Source organism: Zosterops lateralis (genome assembly GCF_965231275.1).
Source record: "Zosterops lateralis genome assembly, chromosome: 2".
NCBI lineage: Eukaryota > Metazoa > Chordata > Aves > Passeriformes > Zosteropidae > Zosterops > Zosterops lateralis.
In genome coordinates this window covers 10694118-10714399 of record NC_139763.1, presented here as the reverse complement: position 1 = coordinate 10714399, position 20282 = coordinate 10694118, and the positions used below count along the sequence as shown (strand labels likewise).

Sequence of the window (20282 nt, the reverse complement as noted above, 5' to 3'; positions counted from 1 at the left end):
ATATTCCATACCACACAAGATAATGCCCCATATATAAATAGGGGAGTTGACAGGGAGGGGCAGATCACTGCTTGGAGACAGATGGGTATTGTGCATCACTTGTCTTTCTTGAGTTTTATCTCTCTCACTCTCTGTCTCTCTCCTTTTGCTTTATTACTTAATATCACTGCTAATATGATTATTATTAATAATAATTTATAGTAATAATTATTATTACTACTACTACTATTAAATTTTATTTGTTTTCAAATATAAAGCTGTTCTTATCTCAACCTTCTACTTTTATCTTTTCTTTTCTGATTCTCCTTCCCTTTTCACCCAGGCAGAGCATGTGTGAGCCAGTGCTTGTGCGGTATTTAGTTGCTGGCTGAGGTAAAACCACAACAATTCTGTCTCCACTGTTGTGTGCACAAAGACAATGGAAAGACTGGTAACACATATGAGTAAATACTGTCAAGCAGAAAATAAAAGTGGAGTCATGCATTCCTTCTACTGCCTCCTCCAGGTCATATTAAGGAAGAATGGACAAATACACTGTGGGAGCTGTTGCATCCTGTGCATTAACTCTGGGCTTCACCAGAAAGGTCTTTAAACCAGCCTAAAACACTGGCAGAGGTCTTAAACTGAGAGTAAGCTGACTTCCCCTTTAACATTCTCCAGAGAAAACTGCCATTTCATTCTCCCCCTAAGGGGACCTCTTAAATACTTTATGATAGTCTGTTTTATTAATAAGATTCCTAGATAATTTGAAAAATCTTATTATTCATTATTGCAACCTTTATCTGACAGCTGCTTTGTTGTATCTTCCATTAGTTTTCAGAACTTGTGGTAAATTCATTCAGTTATACGCCTGAAGAATTGCAAATTAACTCCCTCATCCTTTTTATAAAGTTTAGTAATTTTCACGTATTAATGAAAATGAAATTTCATTAAATGTCTTAAAGTTTCATAAAATAGGAAGCATTAAGGCTGGTTCCCTCCATCAAATTATCTGGTTCATGAATACTATACACAAAAGTCATATTAAGTAGGAAAGGCAGCAAGTCCGCAAAGGCCTTGCATTTATTCCTCTGTAAATACCAATGTTCTTTAAAGGCAAAACCAATTTAACAAATACTGAAGAACAGGTGGGAAACATTTGTGATATCTTAGGACTGCCAGTAAAGCATGACAACACTCTATTATTACTAGACATCTGTTTGCAATTCCAATACAAAGTAATTAATGAAAAAAAAAATTCCTTTCCTAGGACATTATATATTTATTATATTATTATCCATTTGGTCTACTGTTGATACAAGTGGAAAGGAACTGTGGAGCTAATTACTACTCAGGTTTCCAGAACCTAACAGTACAATATTTGACAACAAATGGAGAGAATTAATGCTTAAAGGGCATAGTAATAACTGTTTTCCTTGCGCCAGGAAAGAGGAACTTGAGAATTCTAGGGTGATGACAAAGTAAATTGCACAAATAAAAACCAACATAAAATTTAAAGTAGGTTGTGTGAACTCTGGAAGACAAAGCATGAGGAAAGAGACATCTCTGTTGACAAGGAAAGATAATAATTTTGCTGTCAGCTGTGATGTTATTGCAACTCAGAGAACAACTGAGGAAGAATGAGTCGGTAAAGTATCTAATTCAAGGGTGACTCTCTGCAAGTAATCACAAACTGCAGTAAGGAACAGTCAATCAAAATCATTGCTGTATATGCCTGGAGATTGTTCACACAAAATATAACATTAGTGAATTTGTAACAGGCCAGGCTGCACAAGGTTCATAATAAAAATGACTCAAGTTTGGAACTGTAAGACAGAGACAGAAAACTTTTAACTGGATAAAATACGTTCACACAAAACACCTTGAAGTTTTTCCAGCAATTTCATACAAATACAATATGCAGATTCCTCCTACATGATCAAAAAAGAATGTAAAGGAAACCTTGATGCAGACTCACAAAAGAGGTCAGAAGAGAGCTCAGGTAGAGTGAAAAAATTCTTATAGATGTCAGTTAAAATAAGCATTTAAAAGAGATCTAGCAAACCTAAAGACAGTTCTGGAACAGTGCTAAGAAATGCAACTCATCAGCCCTTTCCATCTAGAAATGCAAACAGAAATTTGTTATAAGGCAGTTGCCTTAGCAACAGTACTACAAATTAAATGCTGCAATACTAGAGCAATAACTGAGGTTGTAGCCTGGCAACATGTTGCACGTGAGAAGCTCCTGACCTCAACCTCAGTGACATAATGACCTCAGAGCATATGGCCCCATTTCCAAGGTTTAGGCTAAATGAACACTCCCATCAAAAGTGCAATCTAAAAGATTTCTCAGCAATCACATGACACACTATTAAAATTTATACACTGCAGTGAGCAAACTAAACTTTCACACCACAGGTCTGTGTCCACCTGGGGATTTTCTGCCCCAATCTTTTCTCTACATGGGATAGTGATGAATACTACAGCATTAAGGCCAAAAATGTAAGGTGATAGCACTTGATTTATGACCTCTAATGTCAAGTCCTTTGGTCACTACTCTGAACTAAACCAGCACTCAACAGATCCATGCTGATTAGATACATATTAAACACGGGAGTAACAAAACAAATACACCAGCAATTGCTATAAATAGATGTGATTATTTGTATATGCATGCACACATGCATTGATATACATTGGTATAATGTAATTTACTCATTACATTAGTATAATGTATTGAGAGAAGTGCTCAGGAGAAAGAGAATTCCTTTGCTTTGGGGAAGTATTTCAGTGTTACTGCAGATTTTATACTATATTATGTGTATCCAAATTTATGTCTGTCCCTCTGGTTTATGTATAGCCTTTTCTTGCCTCTTCAAAAGCGCCAAGGTTACACCCAATGAGGTGAAAATGAAAAAACCTAAGAGGAAAAATCCAAAAGAAAATCTTTCATATACACCCTTGGATCATAAAAAGTCTCCATTAGACAAAGACACCTAAACTATACAAATATCTGCTAGAAAATAAAGAAAAAGAAATAAAGGACTCCTGCAATCCAGCAAGAAGCCAGCTCCTGGCCAGTAATGGATCCAGTAATGGAATTGGTAATCCATTTTACTAAACTCTAACAAGAGTTATCAAGCCTTTGAAACTTTACTGTACTTGTGATACCTTTATAGTATTACAGATATTAATGAGTTACACTCTTTTCACCTCTGTTGCTGTTTATCTCAGTCCTCTAAGAGGACTAGGAGGACTCACTCTAGGAGGGAGACTTCTGTCTTTATGAGTAGTTTCCAAAAACAAACAAACAAACAAAACAAAACCTTGTCTGCCTGAAGACCTGTTTTAAAGACTCTTACTTTTGGCTTTTCATAACAGTAGTACAAAAACCCTTTGAAAGATATATTAGTCAGAATAACCATGTCAAACTATAACTGACAAATGCTGGAATCCCCTAGAAGTTCTCCTTTGATTTTTTTCCTAGGAATGACACCCCTCTGCAGTGAAGCAGAGTACATCAGCTGAGTACTCCTTGTCCAGAGAAAGAGAAAACCCATTGGCCCTGTAACATCTGCCTACAGATTACAGAAGACACCATCACTTCTGAAAACTGCTATTTTGAGACTGTAAAAGGTTGCAAGCTATAATTTCCATGTTTAGCATAGTGAGAGGTGATAAAAGTGGCTAGGCAGGATTTATGGAGTTTGTTCTGACAGTCTCTGTGCAATTTCCCATTCACATTATTTTCAATTATTTCCTAATTCATAAGATAAATTGTACAAATTTATGGGAGCAGACAGAGTACAAAGCTGTCTTTGTTCAGATCACAAGGTCATGTTCCATAATTACTTAATGTTATTGCTTCTAGAAAGACCTATCTAGAGTTTGTGTAAGAAGTAAATCTTACTCCAATTTTTCCTCAATAAGAAAAATCAGAGATCTTATTTTTACTGAGATTGCCCATAAAAATTCACAGAAAAGTAGTATTTTATTCTAATAAACTACAATAAACTAGAGATTCTATGTAAAACTCAGTACTCTAAGAAAGGGTTGGGGTTTTTTTTTCTTTTCTTTTTAATGTTCTTAATGTACTTTTGCAAAGAAAATTCTATTTAACAATCTTATTAAATCAGCTGAGTTTACCAATGACCATACCTTGAAAGAATCAGATAAAATAGATGAATTAAATGGAAAGAAAGTAATCTGCACACTTATTCAATTAATCACAAAATATTATATAGATAACACTCAAATATGTACCTCTGGCTCTTTTTGAAATCAACATCTGTAGATTGGTTGCCTAGGTCTTTACATATAGCATTAAATTAGCACTTATTTTAAGCTGACATTTCACTATTAATCCTGTATAGGTAAATGGTATTAAAAAATAAACAAGAACCAAAACCAAATAAAAAACAAAAACAAAAACAAAAACCACTCCTAAAAATAATTCCCGTGCTATTTATCCCCATTTTTGTCATCATAATCATGGATTACCTTATGTTAATTTGCTGTGAACTGTTTCCCTCAGACATCCCTGGCATTTAGCTGTATGAGTTCTGCTTTAAAAAGATTCTAGAAACTATGTCTGGAAAGCAAAGAAACATGAAAAGAAATTGTCATGCTACAAATAGAAAAGTAAGATGAGACAGAGGGTAAGGGATTGAGTTGTCCTTTATTTATGCCAATAGCCACTAGGAGCTCACATCCTGACACTGAAAACTGCCATTCCACACTGGAGTGCAGAGGCATGCAAAAACAAAACCTATGGCGTTTATAATTTTGTGTTTTGTTTTGTTTTAAAAACTTATAGTTTTCCTTTAAGTCATTAATATTTAACTAATAATCTGAACAATAGAAGTCATCATGCATTCTTTGACAGACATCTGAGTCAGACTATTCTTTCATCATCCTCACACCTGAATCATCTTCTTAGAGCAGCTTTAGAGAAGCTAAACTTCTTTTGAGCGAAATGTGACATTTCCATGCCACACACAAAAACCAAAGTAATTGGAAAGTTGCCAATTAATTGGATGCAACATCTGCCCTTAATGGTGATGTACAATGATGTTGACAAAAAAGTCTCACTTGCTGAGACTCTGCACTAATTGACAGTGTGTTCCTTTGAACTCCATATTACTTGTAATGTCAGATATTCCTGTTGAAAAACATTCCTTAAGAGTCCTCAAGAGTGACTGTGGATGCTAAGAAAGCTATCTGGGACCAAACTGACTGAAACACAGGTTCTATCTCAACTCGAGACTCAGCCTCATCATCAGGTTAATTTAATTTGTGTTGTTTTCTTTACTGCTGACTGGGGAACAGTGAATTTCAAATTGCTCTAATTTGTTTGTATCTCAAAGTAATTTGAACACAAAATCGAGGGAGATCAACCTGGTTTCCCTGTTTAGTGCCAAGTCTTATTGCATATACTACGTCTTTAATAAAAAACTTTTACTAGTTGCAGCATTGCACAGACACTGACAATGTGTTTTAGGGGAATGCAATGGAAATTATTTCACCCTAAAGGGAATGAATGCTAATCTTAACAAAGTTAAGATGTACACACAGCTACTCCTGAGTCAATACTTGCTAAAACCCAATAATTTTATTTTGGATCCCCATATTCTCTGTTGGCCCAGATGCTGTGTAGTGCTGGTTATCACGTCCTCCCCGCCTCATCCTAAAGTACGTGTATCTATGCAGTTACAGTCACTTGGCATAAAATACAAGATTTCATTTAGAAATAAAAAAAAAAAAAAAAAAAAAAAGTAAATGTCAAGGAGACCCACATCTAAGCTCTTTGATGTATGAGCATTAAGCACAATAAAATCTGTTCTTCTGACTACACTTCAAGGCATCTCTTATTACGAACGCAACTGGAAATGCATTTCTTTTGTACAGAACTAATTGGATGTTACTTCTGACCAGATTTTGGTTGCACATAAATTATCAAGTAACCTTGCACATTCACACACCAAATATGCATATTTTTCTGTTTGAAATGTTTTATATCTCCAAGCACAGGTGAATTGATTATGCTTTACTCTCACTACTTGTTTCAAATGTAGATATGTCTTTCCCCAACTGCTTAGCATTTCTTAGCAATTAGCAAGGGTTCCCAGTATAATTACTGTTAATTTTAACAATGACTCATTGTAAACCTTTAAATGACTCTTTTCAATTTTGCCAAAAATTACCACTCTAATCCTGTATCTGACAGTCTTTTCCAACTGGAACTAAACACATCTGAACATCGACTTACAATGTCTTCTGAATCTTATGAGAAAGTATTAAATTACAGGACACATTTTGCAGTGCAAAGATAAAACAAACATATGACATAAATGTAGAAAAAAATATTTATGCTTTATGTGACCATTTGTTTCCAGTTACGCTGAAGAAACTTTTCTGAAAAACCCCAACCTATTGCTTACGAAATTTCAGAGAATAAAAGCTTTAATCAACCAGTGTGTAAGTACATCATCACAACAACCTTTACTTTTCCACAGTGTCCTAAGATGCTACTCCAAATAATGCTGGACTTTTCAAATGAAAACCTGTTCAAGAATATGATAGGGGTACTTTGAAAATTGAATTTTTTCACCTTTAAAGAAGAATATTACATGGATAATCACCTCAAATGTTCAATTATTTTAATTTTTGCAGCACAACAGAAATGGCAGGTATTTTGCTCTAATTTACTGCCACTCACAGATTTTCAAACTTCTCTTCAGAAAACTGTGGATAAATAATAAATAGAAGAGGAAGAAGATAGAAGTAATTATTTAGAATTTTCAAGTATAGCTGTTATGCCTCCCAAGAAAATTTTCAAACACGACTGCACAAAAAATAAATGCTGAAGTTTGCTACATACAGGTAAAACTTCATAAAAGAAAGGCCTTGTAAAATCAGGCCTTGCTCTTTTGTCTAAACAGCTAGCCTGTTAAGTTCCCATGAGAAAAGAATCGTAAGAATGAGAATCAGTTTGCATAACAATCTATTGTTGTGAGAAAACAGTTTGCACCTATAAAATAAGTCTATCCCATGAGAATCTGTGAGGAAAAAATGTAAATATGTCTAGCAAGAAAAAAGTTTGGTAGACATGAAACACTAACCATTACCAACCAATGAACTGAGTTTCAAGAGATTACTAGCCAATTAGATTCATACACAGTGCTTCATGTTAGTCCTATAAATATGAGGTATGTGAATAAAAATTTTGCTATTCTGCACAAAGAAACAAGTGTCTCTGTCTGTCTTTACTGCAGCAGAAGTTTTTCCTCAATGAACAGTGGGATTTGGTTTTCAAGCTACTGACCCATCAAGAAACTTCTCAGTTATTCAGGAGGAGGACAGGGGTTAAAAGGAAGTATGAAAATTTTACTTCTCTAGAGAAAGTGCAACAATAAAACTATACTGAACACCATTAGAAATTTTACATGACTCCACATACATTCAGTATGCCAAGCCAAATTTACAATGTTTTTTTGTGAGGGAAATAAAAAACTACAATCAAACCCAACCGAAAACTCACACTGTAGTTTGTCTGACTGCCTAAATATTCCTTCCAAAACAATTTTGTTAAAACTTCTTTAATCAATGCACATACTTACTGAAGCATTTGGCGTAAGAGTGGTCAATTCACTATTTTCATATTTTTAATCAGAAATTATGAAATGTTAAGGATCAAAACTTGAGAAAATAAAGAAAACTCTCTTTTAACATCTACCTTTGGTTCAAAGGTACTCTTTGTTAGTCTTCATTAATCTCAATACTTAGGCCTGGCCATATCAATTTCCCACTCACTTTCTAATAAATTTTTCCAGTCCCTATTTCACCAGTCTATTTTTACAGAGGAATCTATGCCAATACCCTTGCTAAAAGTTAAAATAAATTATATTTACCACTCCAGTTTTTGTTACTTTCATATGGATTCATGAACCAATTTAATAACCTAAAACTTCCACATGGAGATAAAAAAGACAGATTTAAAAAATTAGAAGAAAACTTATTAGGAAGAAGAATTCTTAAAAACAATTTTGAGAGTATTCAATGTTTTGAACAACGTAATTTTACCCAGATTTTAGGATGAATAGCAACAAAGATACAATAGGAGGAAGTGTATCACATACATAGAGTAAATCTATTCAAGGATGTGAAGATGTCAAGAAAGAATCTTTAGAATTTATTCTAAATCCATGAGATTAGCATAAAGTTTTAAGGTTTAATGGAAATACATGCTCAGACACTGCAGGGAAAGTGCAGGGTCATGAGCTATCTGTATTTTGAATAAAAGACATCTTGGCAGCGAAACATGCTGGAGCCTCAGAAATCCCAGTATTAAAGCCAGTCATGACATAGTGAAGACATAAAAATCCTTTGCCCTTCTTCCTAAGTATCAAATGGTTTTCTAGTAGGTTTTTTGACTGATAAAGCTAAGTGTAGGAGATGTGTCACTGCAATTAGAAACAAAAATTTCAAAACATAATTAGACAAAAAATAGATCATCTTTTAAAAGGGGGGTGATATTATTTGGATATTAGGTTTAAATATTGAAATATTTTATGTACCTTTGTCAATAAAATAAATAGTGTATGGTGATAACTGAGCTAAATTAAGACCTATATTTGTTATTAAACTACCTGCTGCTCAATTGCTGTGGTTTAGAAAAATAGGAAGGCATAACTTTTAACTTTTTTCTTTAATGGTTTTGGTATTAACCCATTCTCTACCTTAAAACACAGCTTATATTCAGCAGATTCATTAATTTTATTCAGTCTCAGCATTTTATTAATTGTTTATGGAATTAAACAAATTATAAATCAGTAAATATATTTTCTGTGAAACTTTTAACTACAAGTTAAGGCCTTTTGCTGCTATTTCAGCTGACTGCAAAAATTATACTGTCCAACATGCTGCAGCAGAGACAACTCCACTTTTAGCTTTTATATAAAAACTGACCATAATTGCAGTAACTTGAGCTCATTACTTCTCATTTTTTGTTTCACTTGCAGTCATCAAATTAAACCAAATCAAATTTTGCCTAGGTGATTTCACTATAAACTATAGAAGAAAAGAATTATACCTTCTTGCAGACTTGGCTGTCCTAAGAAATTATCTATCCAAAAACTCACAGAAATTTCCACCAAAAAAAAAAAAATGAAAATGAAGAATAAAAAGTATGCACTAAAGCAAAACTCATCCTTGGAAAGTAAAGAAGAAAATTCCATTAAAAATTGTTTGTATATCTAAAATTTGATGGATATCACCCCAAGCAGCATGATCCAACTTTGAAGTTAGATCCAACTTTGAGGCAGGCCCTGCTGTGAGCAGGAGGTTGGATAGGCTGACCTCAAGAGGAAGTTTCCACCTAACAACAACAACAACAGGCAAAAGAAAAAAAAAAAAAAAAAAAAAAAAAAAAAAAAAAAAAAAAAAGCAGAACTAAATTAGATGAGCAAGTGCATCCTTATTAAGCTTTCTACCAAAATGTAACATGAATTTGTACCAATTTCAGGACTGAAGTTTATACACTATAGGCTTAAAGAGATTGATATTAGAAATTAATTTTCTCAACAATATTTCCCATTCAATATGGATTTATTAGAAATAATCTTATCACATTCTATTATCAAGCTCTTTTTTGCAATGAATGACAGATAAAAATCTTTTGTCCAGGCTAAATAAGGATTGCTGGGTAATGAGTCCTTGCCTGGATCATGTTTTTATTTTTACTTACAAGCACAGTATTTCTTTCAAAATGATTGACTTAAAATTTTCACACATGGAGAGAGGAATCAGAGTCCTGTGACATTGAAATCACTCTGACATCATGAAAACTGAGAAAACTCAAACTGAGAACTCAAACATCCAGCCCCTGCTGTTTACTGAGAGTACTCTAGATTCAATTAAAATGCAAGAAAAATTTCAATAAAAATTTGAAATGTAGATTAAAAAATAATACTATTTTAAATTATACAACCTGCAGCAAATTTACATAGTAAAAAAGTATCCAAATGCTGTAAAAATATTTTAAAGCCTGAAAGAATGTCTAATATAGCAAATAAATCCTTAATATTAGTAAACTGGAAAAGTTCTACAATTAAGCAGTTCAATTTTGGAGTTCAATTGCTTTAGTCAACATGAAAAAGGCCTCTACTGGTTACAATAGAAGATACTTATTTCAATTGTAGGGAAATTTATTAATTATCACAAGATAAAGACTGGATGTTCAGGATACTCTTGTATGTTGTAAAGAGCCATAATACTGATGCGTGTAATTTTTGTTCTCTTTGGATATGGTTTGCCAAAAAACCTTTAAACATGACACCAACTGCACTGGGGTTGTAAAAATTCACTAAAACCTGAAATAGTGGAGTGGTTTTGTCATAACTTTTCTATAAAGAGTATTTATCTTAGTGTGTAGCTTGTTCAGCATACAAGAGTTTATTTGGCTCCAGAATCACATAACTTACTGTTTTTCCCACATATTACTGAAAAAAATAGCAGCACTTTGCTTTTATTCCATAATACCCACATAAACATCTTAGTAGGGATAAGAATAGTTTATTTTCAAATTTGTGATCTCCTGCTCATGAAAATGCTCGTCAGCATTGTAATGATTATGATTGATGTCCTCTCTGTAGACAAGACTCCTAAGTGTAATACAAAGACAGTACTACAAAGATAATGCTTCCTACTCCAGTTCATCAGCCCATAACACATGGTGAGAGAACTCTTTTTGTTGTTTAGCTCTCATTACAGCTTGACAACCATCCTTGTATCCTGAAAAACCCTAGCGACATCTCAGGTGTTACAGCTGGCTTGAATTTAAATTATTTAAACCAACCTAGTTCCTCCTCTTAGAACAGCAGACTCTGGCAAATATCCCCATTTTGTAGGGGAGAAGCCTTACATGATCATTTTGGGCTTTTCCAGTTTCTAACACATCAGTAATGCTTCCGTCTCTGCTGCTGGATGACTCTCTATCCTGTACCTTCACAGAGATGGCAGATCAAAGCACTTCACTTGTTTCACTTGTACACCACAAACGTTGTTGTGCTGCAGCCAGGCTTTTCTCTAGCAAGCCTGGTTTATCGTTTTCCCCATCCAAAACCCATTTAAAGCTCTTTCATTGAGTCCTCCTAACTTCTGCACAAAGATCCTTTTTCCCATTTCAGACAAATGGGAAATCAAAAATCCAAAATCCTGCTGGTGACACCCAGCTTAGAGTCAAGTATTGATCTGCTATTTCTTCCCTCATCATTTTCTGTGCCTGAAAGGATAGAGGAAAACATTTCTTGTGCCCCTGATCCCTTACTTAGTCACCTCGAAGACCTGAAGTGTCTCTTGATTGCCCTTGGACATTTTGCTGCAGTTTTATCACTGCCTACCTGAAACATCAATAATGGAAAGCAATCTGAGGGCTGTTCCAGGGTAGGAAGCATTTTTCTTCCCATTTGTAACCCAGGCCCTAGAGAGGCAACAGGCTTCCCTACAAAGTAGGTGGTGCCTGCATCCCCATCAGAAGTGAGTTTTCAATGACAATTACCCCTCTTTTTTCCTTTATGGAAGCAGTTTGGACACAGGACACAGACTGACTTAACCTCGATGACACTCCAAGCTAGATGAAGCATTGTCCTGGTAATCCCTCACCTCATCCTGCAGAGCCTCATAATGATTATGACAGGACAACTCAGGAGGTGGGGCAGTCACCAGGGTGCTCTGCTGTGGGTTGTGTCAGCATCAGAGCTGCTCACCTTGGTGACTGATTTTTTTTCAGTAAGATTCCTATTAGTTAACCACTTGCTGAGTTTCATTTGCAAACCACAAATTTTTGATGGGAAGCCAATTTAGCAGAACTGGCACAGCCACTTGGAATAAAAACAACACATTTGATCAAAGGCACTGAATTCTGTCTCACTTAAAGACATAGAGGGGTATCCAGAAGTTTTAATATAGGTATTTCAAACTGGTAACAGACCATTCCTTTTATGATGCTCTTGAAGTGAACATGTCACTCTCATCTGTTGCTGCTGTCAGGGGATATTTTGGTGGAAACAGCTCAGATATAGGCTCTGTTTGTAGAAGAGTAAGAAATTCCTGTAACACCTATAAAACATAAAATACTATCTTTTGACCTCATGTACCTTCAAAAGCAGTGGTTATTGCTTTGACACACAAACATTTTCTGCTTGTTTTCCTTGGGGTGCTTACATTTCACTGCTTAAAAGTGACATATGCATATACTCTTCTATAGTTACATGAGAATTAGTGGAAAAAGCTCTTTAATAAATAATAACCTGTTACCTTTGTTGTGATTACATTTTGTATACATTCTGTATAGTGATTTTATTTCTATTCTGGAGGTCATGCTGGTGAGCATTTACATCTCATACATTGTTCTACCAGAAGTGTATTGGGGGAATATGATCCCTAAACTCAGGTCAACTCTCTGTTGTTCTTGGAAGCATTATCAAGAACAGCAGGGATTCAGTTTTAAACTTTTCAGGTATGAGATGCCAGAGGGCCTTTCAGATCTCCGCTACTACATTTACAGATGCATCACTTTAATGTTATTGTTATCAGCTATCATAGCTCTTTAATCAGCACATCAAAATACTCCTAAGACCCAGAGCTACTTCTTCCCATATGAACAAGAGCTCACAAGCAGAATATGGATGGTGTTTTTCAGAACCCTATGACTGTGTTAGGTCAGTTGTGATCTGGTTTCCAGATCACAGTGACAGTCTGACACCTTTGTAAACTTGATACTCAGATTATGAAGCAGCTGCACACTCTGCCACAAGACTCTGACATCACTGTAGTAGAGAAAACACATTTATCTCCTAGCTGACCATCCCTTCTTCATTTGAACCTCTTCCAAGCCTTCAATTTGCAGATGACTTACATTATATATGTAATTCATGAACATTTGTTAATATAAAACCTTGATTACTTCACATAACTACTCCACAGTAGTTTGTTTCCAAACACAAAACCCCGCTGTGCATCTCAAAGGTTTATTGCACTGTTTAATATTGTAAACTCCAAAAAATCTAAATTTACAAATCCCACAGTTTAAAAAGAGTCTAATATATATATATTTATATATATAAAGGCTATTGTTAAAAGACTGAGAGGGAAACACTTTTTATTTCTTTTTGATTATTGTTTAAGGGAAAACTAACATAATAAATCAATATGATAACATTCAAGGTTAATAATATATAATGTGCCTTGTAAATAACTAAATTAAATGGGTTGTTTTTAGAAAATACCCAGTAGATACCAAAGTATGCAGAAGAAAGCAATGCTGCAATCTCAGGATTATAGTACACTCTCTAAAATGTATTATAGTCTTACACTCTCTGATATTTTTACGGGTTCTCACAATTCAGAATTATGGTGAGTACCCTGAGTATTGTATTTTTCTTAAAATTATGAGTTAGTATTTCTATCATTTTTTTAGTAAAAAAAAAAATCTGGTCACAATAACTAACTCATGTCTGAGATAATGTCAGAAAGACCACAAATCTTACTGTACCACAAACCTGTTAAGCCTTCCACAAGTGCTAAACACTCACAGAAAATATACATATTTTATAATGATCACAGAAGTGAAAACAGGAACCCTTGTTGATCACTGTTTAGCACAACCTATTCAAATATTATCTGCTATAATATCTTTGTAAGGTTTTGAACAGAGTGGAAAACGAGCAGAGCATAAGCTATTGCATGTTAATTAATAAATAAGTCAACAAGCTGAAAAGCAGGTATTTTTCTTGACATCGAATTCTTAAAAAATTGAGATTTCTTCACTGAGTCCATTTAAAAGAGAAAAATAAAAATGAGTTCCACCTGCAGTATCTCAAACCATTATGATGCTGCAAATGAATCTCAATTTTTAACTACAATTGAATTATTTAAATTGTATTGTACTATTCTAATTTTACATAAGATTTAATAAAAGGTATTATTCAAGACCGATCATGTCCAGAAAACCTTTAATTTTTTAAAAAATTGTGTTCTATATCTATCTATTTTTGCATTTCTTTAGAGCAGTCTTTTTGTTACAGTGGACTACACTGGACAGCCTGAGTTCTCAAATGAAAAGTTTAGTCCTTTCACATAGAGCTGTGAGTTAGTCTGAAACTGCTGTATTGGCCCACTTAATCATTCTTTACCATGAGCAGAATTCAGTCTGATAATGCAAAAAATATGATTTCCATTGCTGGTAACTTCCATTTCACCTGAATGTGTTTGAATGGGCCTCAAACAAGGAACACCAAGGGATGATGACAGCTTGTAGCTGAGAGGGACATGGAAATCACATCTGGAAGGCACATCAGCAGGGTGAAGGGAGAGAAAAAGCTCTTCCAAAGGATAAAACAATTTCATAACTACTAAAATGTTTAAAAAAGCATAAATAAATAATTTAGCAAATAGAAACAGTAAAATTTGTATGAACACATAGTAATGTTCAGTGTCAGTACTGAAAACCAGTCCTAAGAGAAATGTAAATTTTCTGGAAAACAATTCATGCTCCAGCTGGTATTAGTATGGGCTCTGAATTAAGCCACTGATAAGAACAGAACATATCCCTAAAAAGCTGACTTCAGTTTGGAAGAGAAGTGGAGGTAGTCATAAAAAGAGGCTGCTATAGAAGAGGCACCAGCAGAATACATGAATTTTAGATACTTTGTTGACCATAAAACAACCATCCAGTGTATTCTCTAGATCCCAGTGGATCACTCCAAAGCATTCCTCCATCTTCATTAACTCTTAAAGCAGTTAACTTTCACAGATTTCCCATCAGACTTTGGTAGGTGCTACCTTGGGCACTGTGACAGTTACAGTGTTAATTTCCTCTCTGTGGATCAGTTTCTCATGCAACACACCTTCCCTTAACTCCTCTCCCCCACCCACCTTCCCAGTCTCTCCATTATGCTGGTGAGAGATGACTTCACATCTTTGTGCCACAATCTTTCCAGCTATCAGCTCAGACTTCCTGCATCTGAGGCAACCAATTTACAATTCCTCCCTAAATCCCAGTCTACCTCAACATTATTTCAGCTGGCTTCCCAATCCTTCTACTCCCTTTGTTACTGCACCTTCTGGTCCATCTCCAATATTTTTTTTTTTTACAAACAGAAACAAACAGTTATTTTTTAAGATGACAGTTGGATTCACCAGAAGCACAGAGAAAATATATGCACACACTGACACAGTTTGCAGCAGTAGAGAGCTGTTATCACAAGCAAACAGCTACTGAAAAAGAAAAAAAAAAAAAAAAAAAAAAAAAAAAAAAAAAAAAAGAAAAAAAAAAAACACCAAATTAACAACAACAAGTGAAAAAGAACAATAATGACAACAAAAAAGAAAATGTCCTTTGTACCTGGAAAAAAAATGCCACCAGAGTTTTTGCAAAGCCATTCTCTATTATTTCAGGTGCTTAAACTGTAAAAACACTATCTGGAAGAGCATCCTGTTCTTAGATTTCCATAACTATCAATTCCATAAGAATAAATGGTATAGTTTTTCTAGGCATGGAGTCCTTTTTGTCAATTTTTTTGAACACTGCACTACAGACACAACACTTTCCTGCCTTTTTTTTTTTTTTTTTTTTTTTTTTTCTTAACTTTTGGCCAATTTTACATTCCCCTTATCATTTTCTGTCCTCATAAACAAGCTGTTGGTTAACTAAGGGAGGCAGTCCAGCCAGATGACTGTATGTGCAAGCATTTTAATGATGGTTACAAGTAGCAAGCAGTGTCGAGTTGCCACCTAATTAGCTGAACTCTGTCCTAGGTTTATCTTGAACCCCATGCAGAAACCAGCCACATTCCCATCTTTCATACTGCACCTGACAAAGACAACAGCCTGCCTTTCTCTATGTTATCCCTTTGCCAGAGAGGGTCCAGCAGTTTTAGTTTTCAGTTGGGAACCTGCTCCCTTTTCCTAAGATTCTCAATATAAGTTGCATTTCAATAAGGATCAGCAAAAGCTCTGTGGCTTCCTGCATCCTATTGAAAGTCCAGTGCTCACCTATGGCAAAGCATGATGTGCAAAGGACATGCAGAAATCACTCCCTGCCAACCATAATTATTATAGAGAAGACATAAATACAAATTATGTAAAAGGAATAAATTGAAAATAATCTGAGAATTTACTGCTTACTGCCTAGGGAATATTTGGCAATATTCATACCTAACTTCAGGCATGCCCACTTCACTGAATTTTACTTCCTCAGATCTCAGTAAAGCTCTGTGGTGTCCACTGGAACAAGAAAGGCCAGGAAATCTGGCAGTGGCCAGACCATGCAATAAAGACAGAGGCAATTTTATATCTGTCAAAGCAGCTACTGCAGGAAGCTTTGCCAATGAACTATATGGGGGGAAAAAAAAGAAAAACTATTTTCCTCAGATCATTAGTCAGATTGTGTTTTGGCCAGCTGCAAGAGAAAATCTGCTGCTATGGATCTCTCAAATGTTTTCACCTTTTTTTCTTAATTTCCTAACTAGAGAGCATATTAGCACTTTACAGATAAACTTTCAATAATTTGGAAATGGATTCCGTAGCTACAGGATAAGGATTCAAATCAAGCTGAGTCTCAGGGCTGCAGTTAAAAGCTGAGCTAGCTCAGCTGAAGTTCAAATTTCAAAACATAAAGATTTCATAAAACTGAAACCCAGATGTCAGGTCAGCTGAACCCTTTGGGTTTGTGCTCTAATCTTCTCTTTTTCTTCTAATTCCAAGGCAGTCAACTCCTAAAAATTAGATAAATTAAAACCAGAAGTGTGAGTTTACTGAATCCCTGGTAAATCTTAATCCAAATGTGTTTTGGCTGATATAAAACTAATCTTTTAAATTCTAAAGCATTTCAATATATATTTAAATAGATTTAAATAATAGAAGAAATGTTATACAGGTACTAAAAGCAAACCAAGAAAACTAAGGAAAAACAACAGATGTCAATTCTTTAGCTTAAACAGAAGCAGGAAAAAAAAGAGCAATATGCTTTCCCACCCTGTTGAAATGGTTGTGCATCACATTAAGTACAATGGACAATGGGACAGAGAAGGAGCCCTGAAGTGCACTCTACAATTTTGTTTGAAATGCTTAAAAAAAAAACAACCTCAAACCAAAACCCAAACCTGAAACCATTTTCATGGTGCTATGTTCACTGCAACATTAAAAGTATAGAGAGAGACAATTTAGACAGAACAGAATGACAAACTTTCTACTCGTATTTCCTGCACTCCTTGGATTTGGCATATAAGGACACGCTTTCCCTTTCACCTTCAGTTTTTACCAACTCCAGGCACCTGGATGTGGTGAATTTATTTTAAGAAAGAGTTATAGCAAGAAGAAGCACCACTATAAAGCTGCATGGAAACTCTACTGCACCCACTGGAGCTATATTTTTGGTTATTTTTTTTCAGGGGGGGAAGTATTTTACTAATAGAAAATCTTTCATATCTTGTAATGCCTCAGTATCCCGTGTGTTACTACAGCATATATGGTTAACGTAATCTTAGATTAAAACCTCATTAGTACTATATATAGAGAAAACTGGTAATTTTTAAAAGATTTTTTGACATTTTACATTTTAACCCATTTTAAACTGCCTTTAACTACAGCTAATTTATTTTTTTTTCCTATCGTTGACATCCAAGGTGAAGATTGTGTGGGGTTTTTATGATTTTGTTTGGTTGGTTTTTTACAGTAAAGGACTTCCTTTGAACAGGGCAAAATGAAAGGGTAATTTTTCTGCCAAACAGCTTTGCTGGTCTTGAGAAATACCTGGCATGTGTTAAAACATGTCTGGCAAACTGCTCTGCTATTTCACTGATCTGGAGCAGAGAGATTAGGCAGGAGGGAGCTCCACACCTATTTACAGCAGATGTGGCCTTCCACATACCTATGAAAATTGTTCAAATTTCCAAAACAGAGGTCCAAAACTATAAATTTTAAAGGCTTATCATATTTTTAAGACAAGACAAGCAGCTAAACTTCTCAAAACCTCATTAACACCCTACCATCCATCAACATAAAGAAACTAATTGCTTACTGGCCCAGGACTCCATAAGCTTAACAAGGCTTTCCTTGGCATTTTTGTGTCCTTCCTGGACACAAAACTCTGAGCCAGACTGTAACTAGGTGGAAAGCTGTGAGTAGAAAGTGTGCTTCCCACCCATCTTCCAACACACAGGGCAAACTGAGAAGGATGTTGTATTTCAACTGGCCAAGTGGACAAAGACAGCGGGGAAATGAGATGTGGTGGAGGAACGTGGTGAAACACGAAGTTTGGAACAAGAGGAAAGAACTGACTGTTACTTTAGAGAGAACAGAAGAGAATCAGTAGACGAGGGAGTCTTTGGAAGATGGGACTGAACTGCTGATGGGTACAGACAATCAGAGATCACTCCAGTATCTTCCTGTCTCATGTAACTCTTTTGCTGGTCTGCTTTCTCTCACACACAGAGTCCCAATTTCTTCTTCCCACTTTCAAATAAGGAGACTTTAGTAAGACTTGTCAGGCTTTAGCTCCCTTCCTTGTGTGATTTTTTTCCCACTATGCACTCAGAGAAGAATGCTGCAAGCTGTCAGAGCAGTCATGCATCATGATACAGCCCTAAACTGAATTCATTTTTTACCCCATGCCATTTCCCCAATCAGTGAACAGAATAGATCTCTTGGCATCCAGCTGGACACAAAACTCAGGTTACACAGTAAAGCTGTTTTCCATAGTGCCCCTGTCTGAACTGTTGCTGAGAGTGGAAACCATGTGGCAAATGTAAAATGAAACAATAATTCTACACAGATAGTGCTGCCATGAGGGTTTGGCTTCTATCTCTTCACTTCCTGCACATTATATCATTTAAACCAGCCCCCTGAGGATTACTATTATGTGCTCTTGATCTTCTGGGTACTGAATTTGAAGAAGTGTTGAAAACTCATTGCTTCTGTTAGAATCAAAGAGGATTTCTGTCTAGAACAGATAAAGTGCTGTGTAATAAAAAATCCTCTGAACTATCAGGCACAATGCATGACAGCCATAGAATCCAGAATCAGCAAATACATTTTGTGTTTGCTTTTTAGTACTTCAGTTTCTCACCTGAAATACTGCCTCCACAATGAAAACTGGGGACTGTAAAGATGATGACTAATAATATTTGGGAACTACTCAAATATAAAGCGGTAAAACCCAGAGAAAATGCCAGGGGAAATAATTTATTCTTTTTCACCAGTGCATTCTTTGATTAGGATGCAGTAACTAAAGCCTATGGCTAAACACAGAACACTGAGTATGAAAACGATGAAGGCAGCAATCATCAAGTAAGCATTATCCCTCCCGTGCACAGAATTAAGTTTAACTCCAAGGAGGAGGGGAAAAAACCAGTATGTGATTCTCTAATTAAAAACTGTGCCATTGTGCATAAGCATAGGGAAGACAAAATTAAGATTATACAAGCAGCTCTGATTCTTAAATTTCACAACTTTTAAGCTCTTCACTTCTCTACTTTAACAGAGCTGCTAAGCTTTTCAGATGTAATTTGAAAACATACACATGAATGCAGCCCCCCAAAATAAACCAGGCCATAATAAAATGAGAAATTAAAAACATTTTAATCCTGTGACACAGTCTGTGCAAATGTTACATCCAAGGAAACATTTTTTTTTTACTCTAAACAATACAAGTGATAAACTGGTATTATGGCACTGAAATGTAGGAGAGGTAGGAAGATGAGTTTCTTATTTGTGTTATAGTGTAATGGGTGTTTGACCTTCCTAAGCAAAGACCAGTAAATTGGATTTTCAGTACTGCAACTTCTGTTACTCTCTATAGAGAAAGAGAATCTGACAGAGCAAAAATGCACAGGAGCAAGGATATTAAATTACAGGAATATTTTTCTCTGTTAAAATTTTCTGTTTAAAATATTAAAGTACATTTATTTAGAGAAGACTGCCTGTGACTCTCCAAAATCAAGATTTCTGTCTTTCTCAGGACTTTTAGAATCAGTGTATGTACAAAAAAAAAAAAAAAAAAAAAAAAAAAAAAAATCATATGAACAGGCTAAAGAGAAAATTGTCATATTAATATTCATTGGTTCCCATCACAAAGGCAATTCATATAATTGTACAGGTATGGTAAACTACATGTTTTTTCCTTTATGTCAAAAGACTAATTAACTTTCTTTTTTATATTTACTTTTATGTAACAGCATATTACAGAAACACAGTAATGTTCATATAAAGTAACTGAAATACAGTGTTACCTACAATTTCAGATT

At 35.1% G+C, this 20282-nt stretch overlaps 1 protein-coding gene across 10 annotated transcripts in view; it reads right to left on the bottom strand.

The window, feature by feature from the left end:
- The window catches only part of DMD (dystrophin), a gene marked incomplete at its 5' end in the record, with an annotated part of 1168120 nt that overhangs the window by 838658 nt on the left and 309180 nt on the right, over nucleotides 1-20282 (bottom strand). The window lies entirely within an intron of this gene.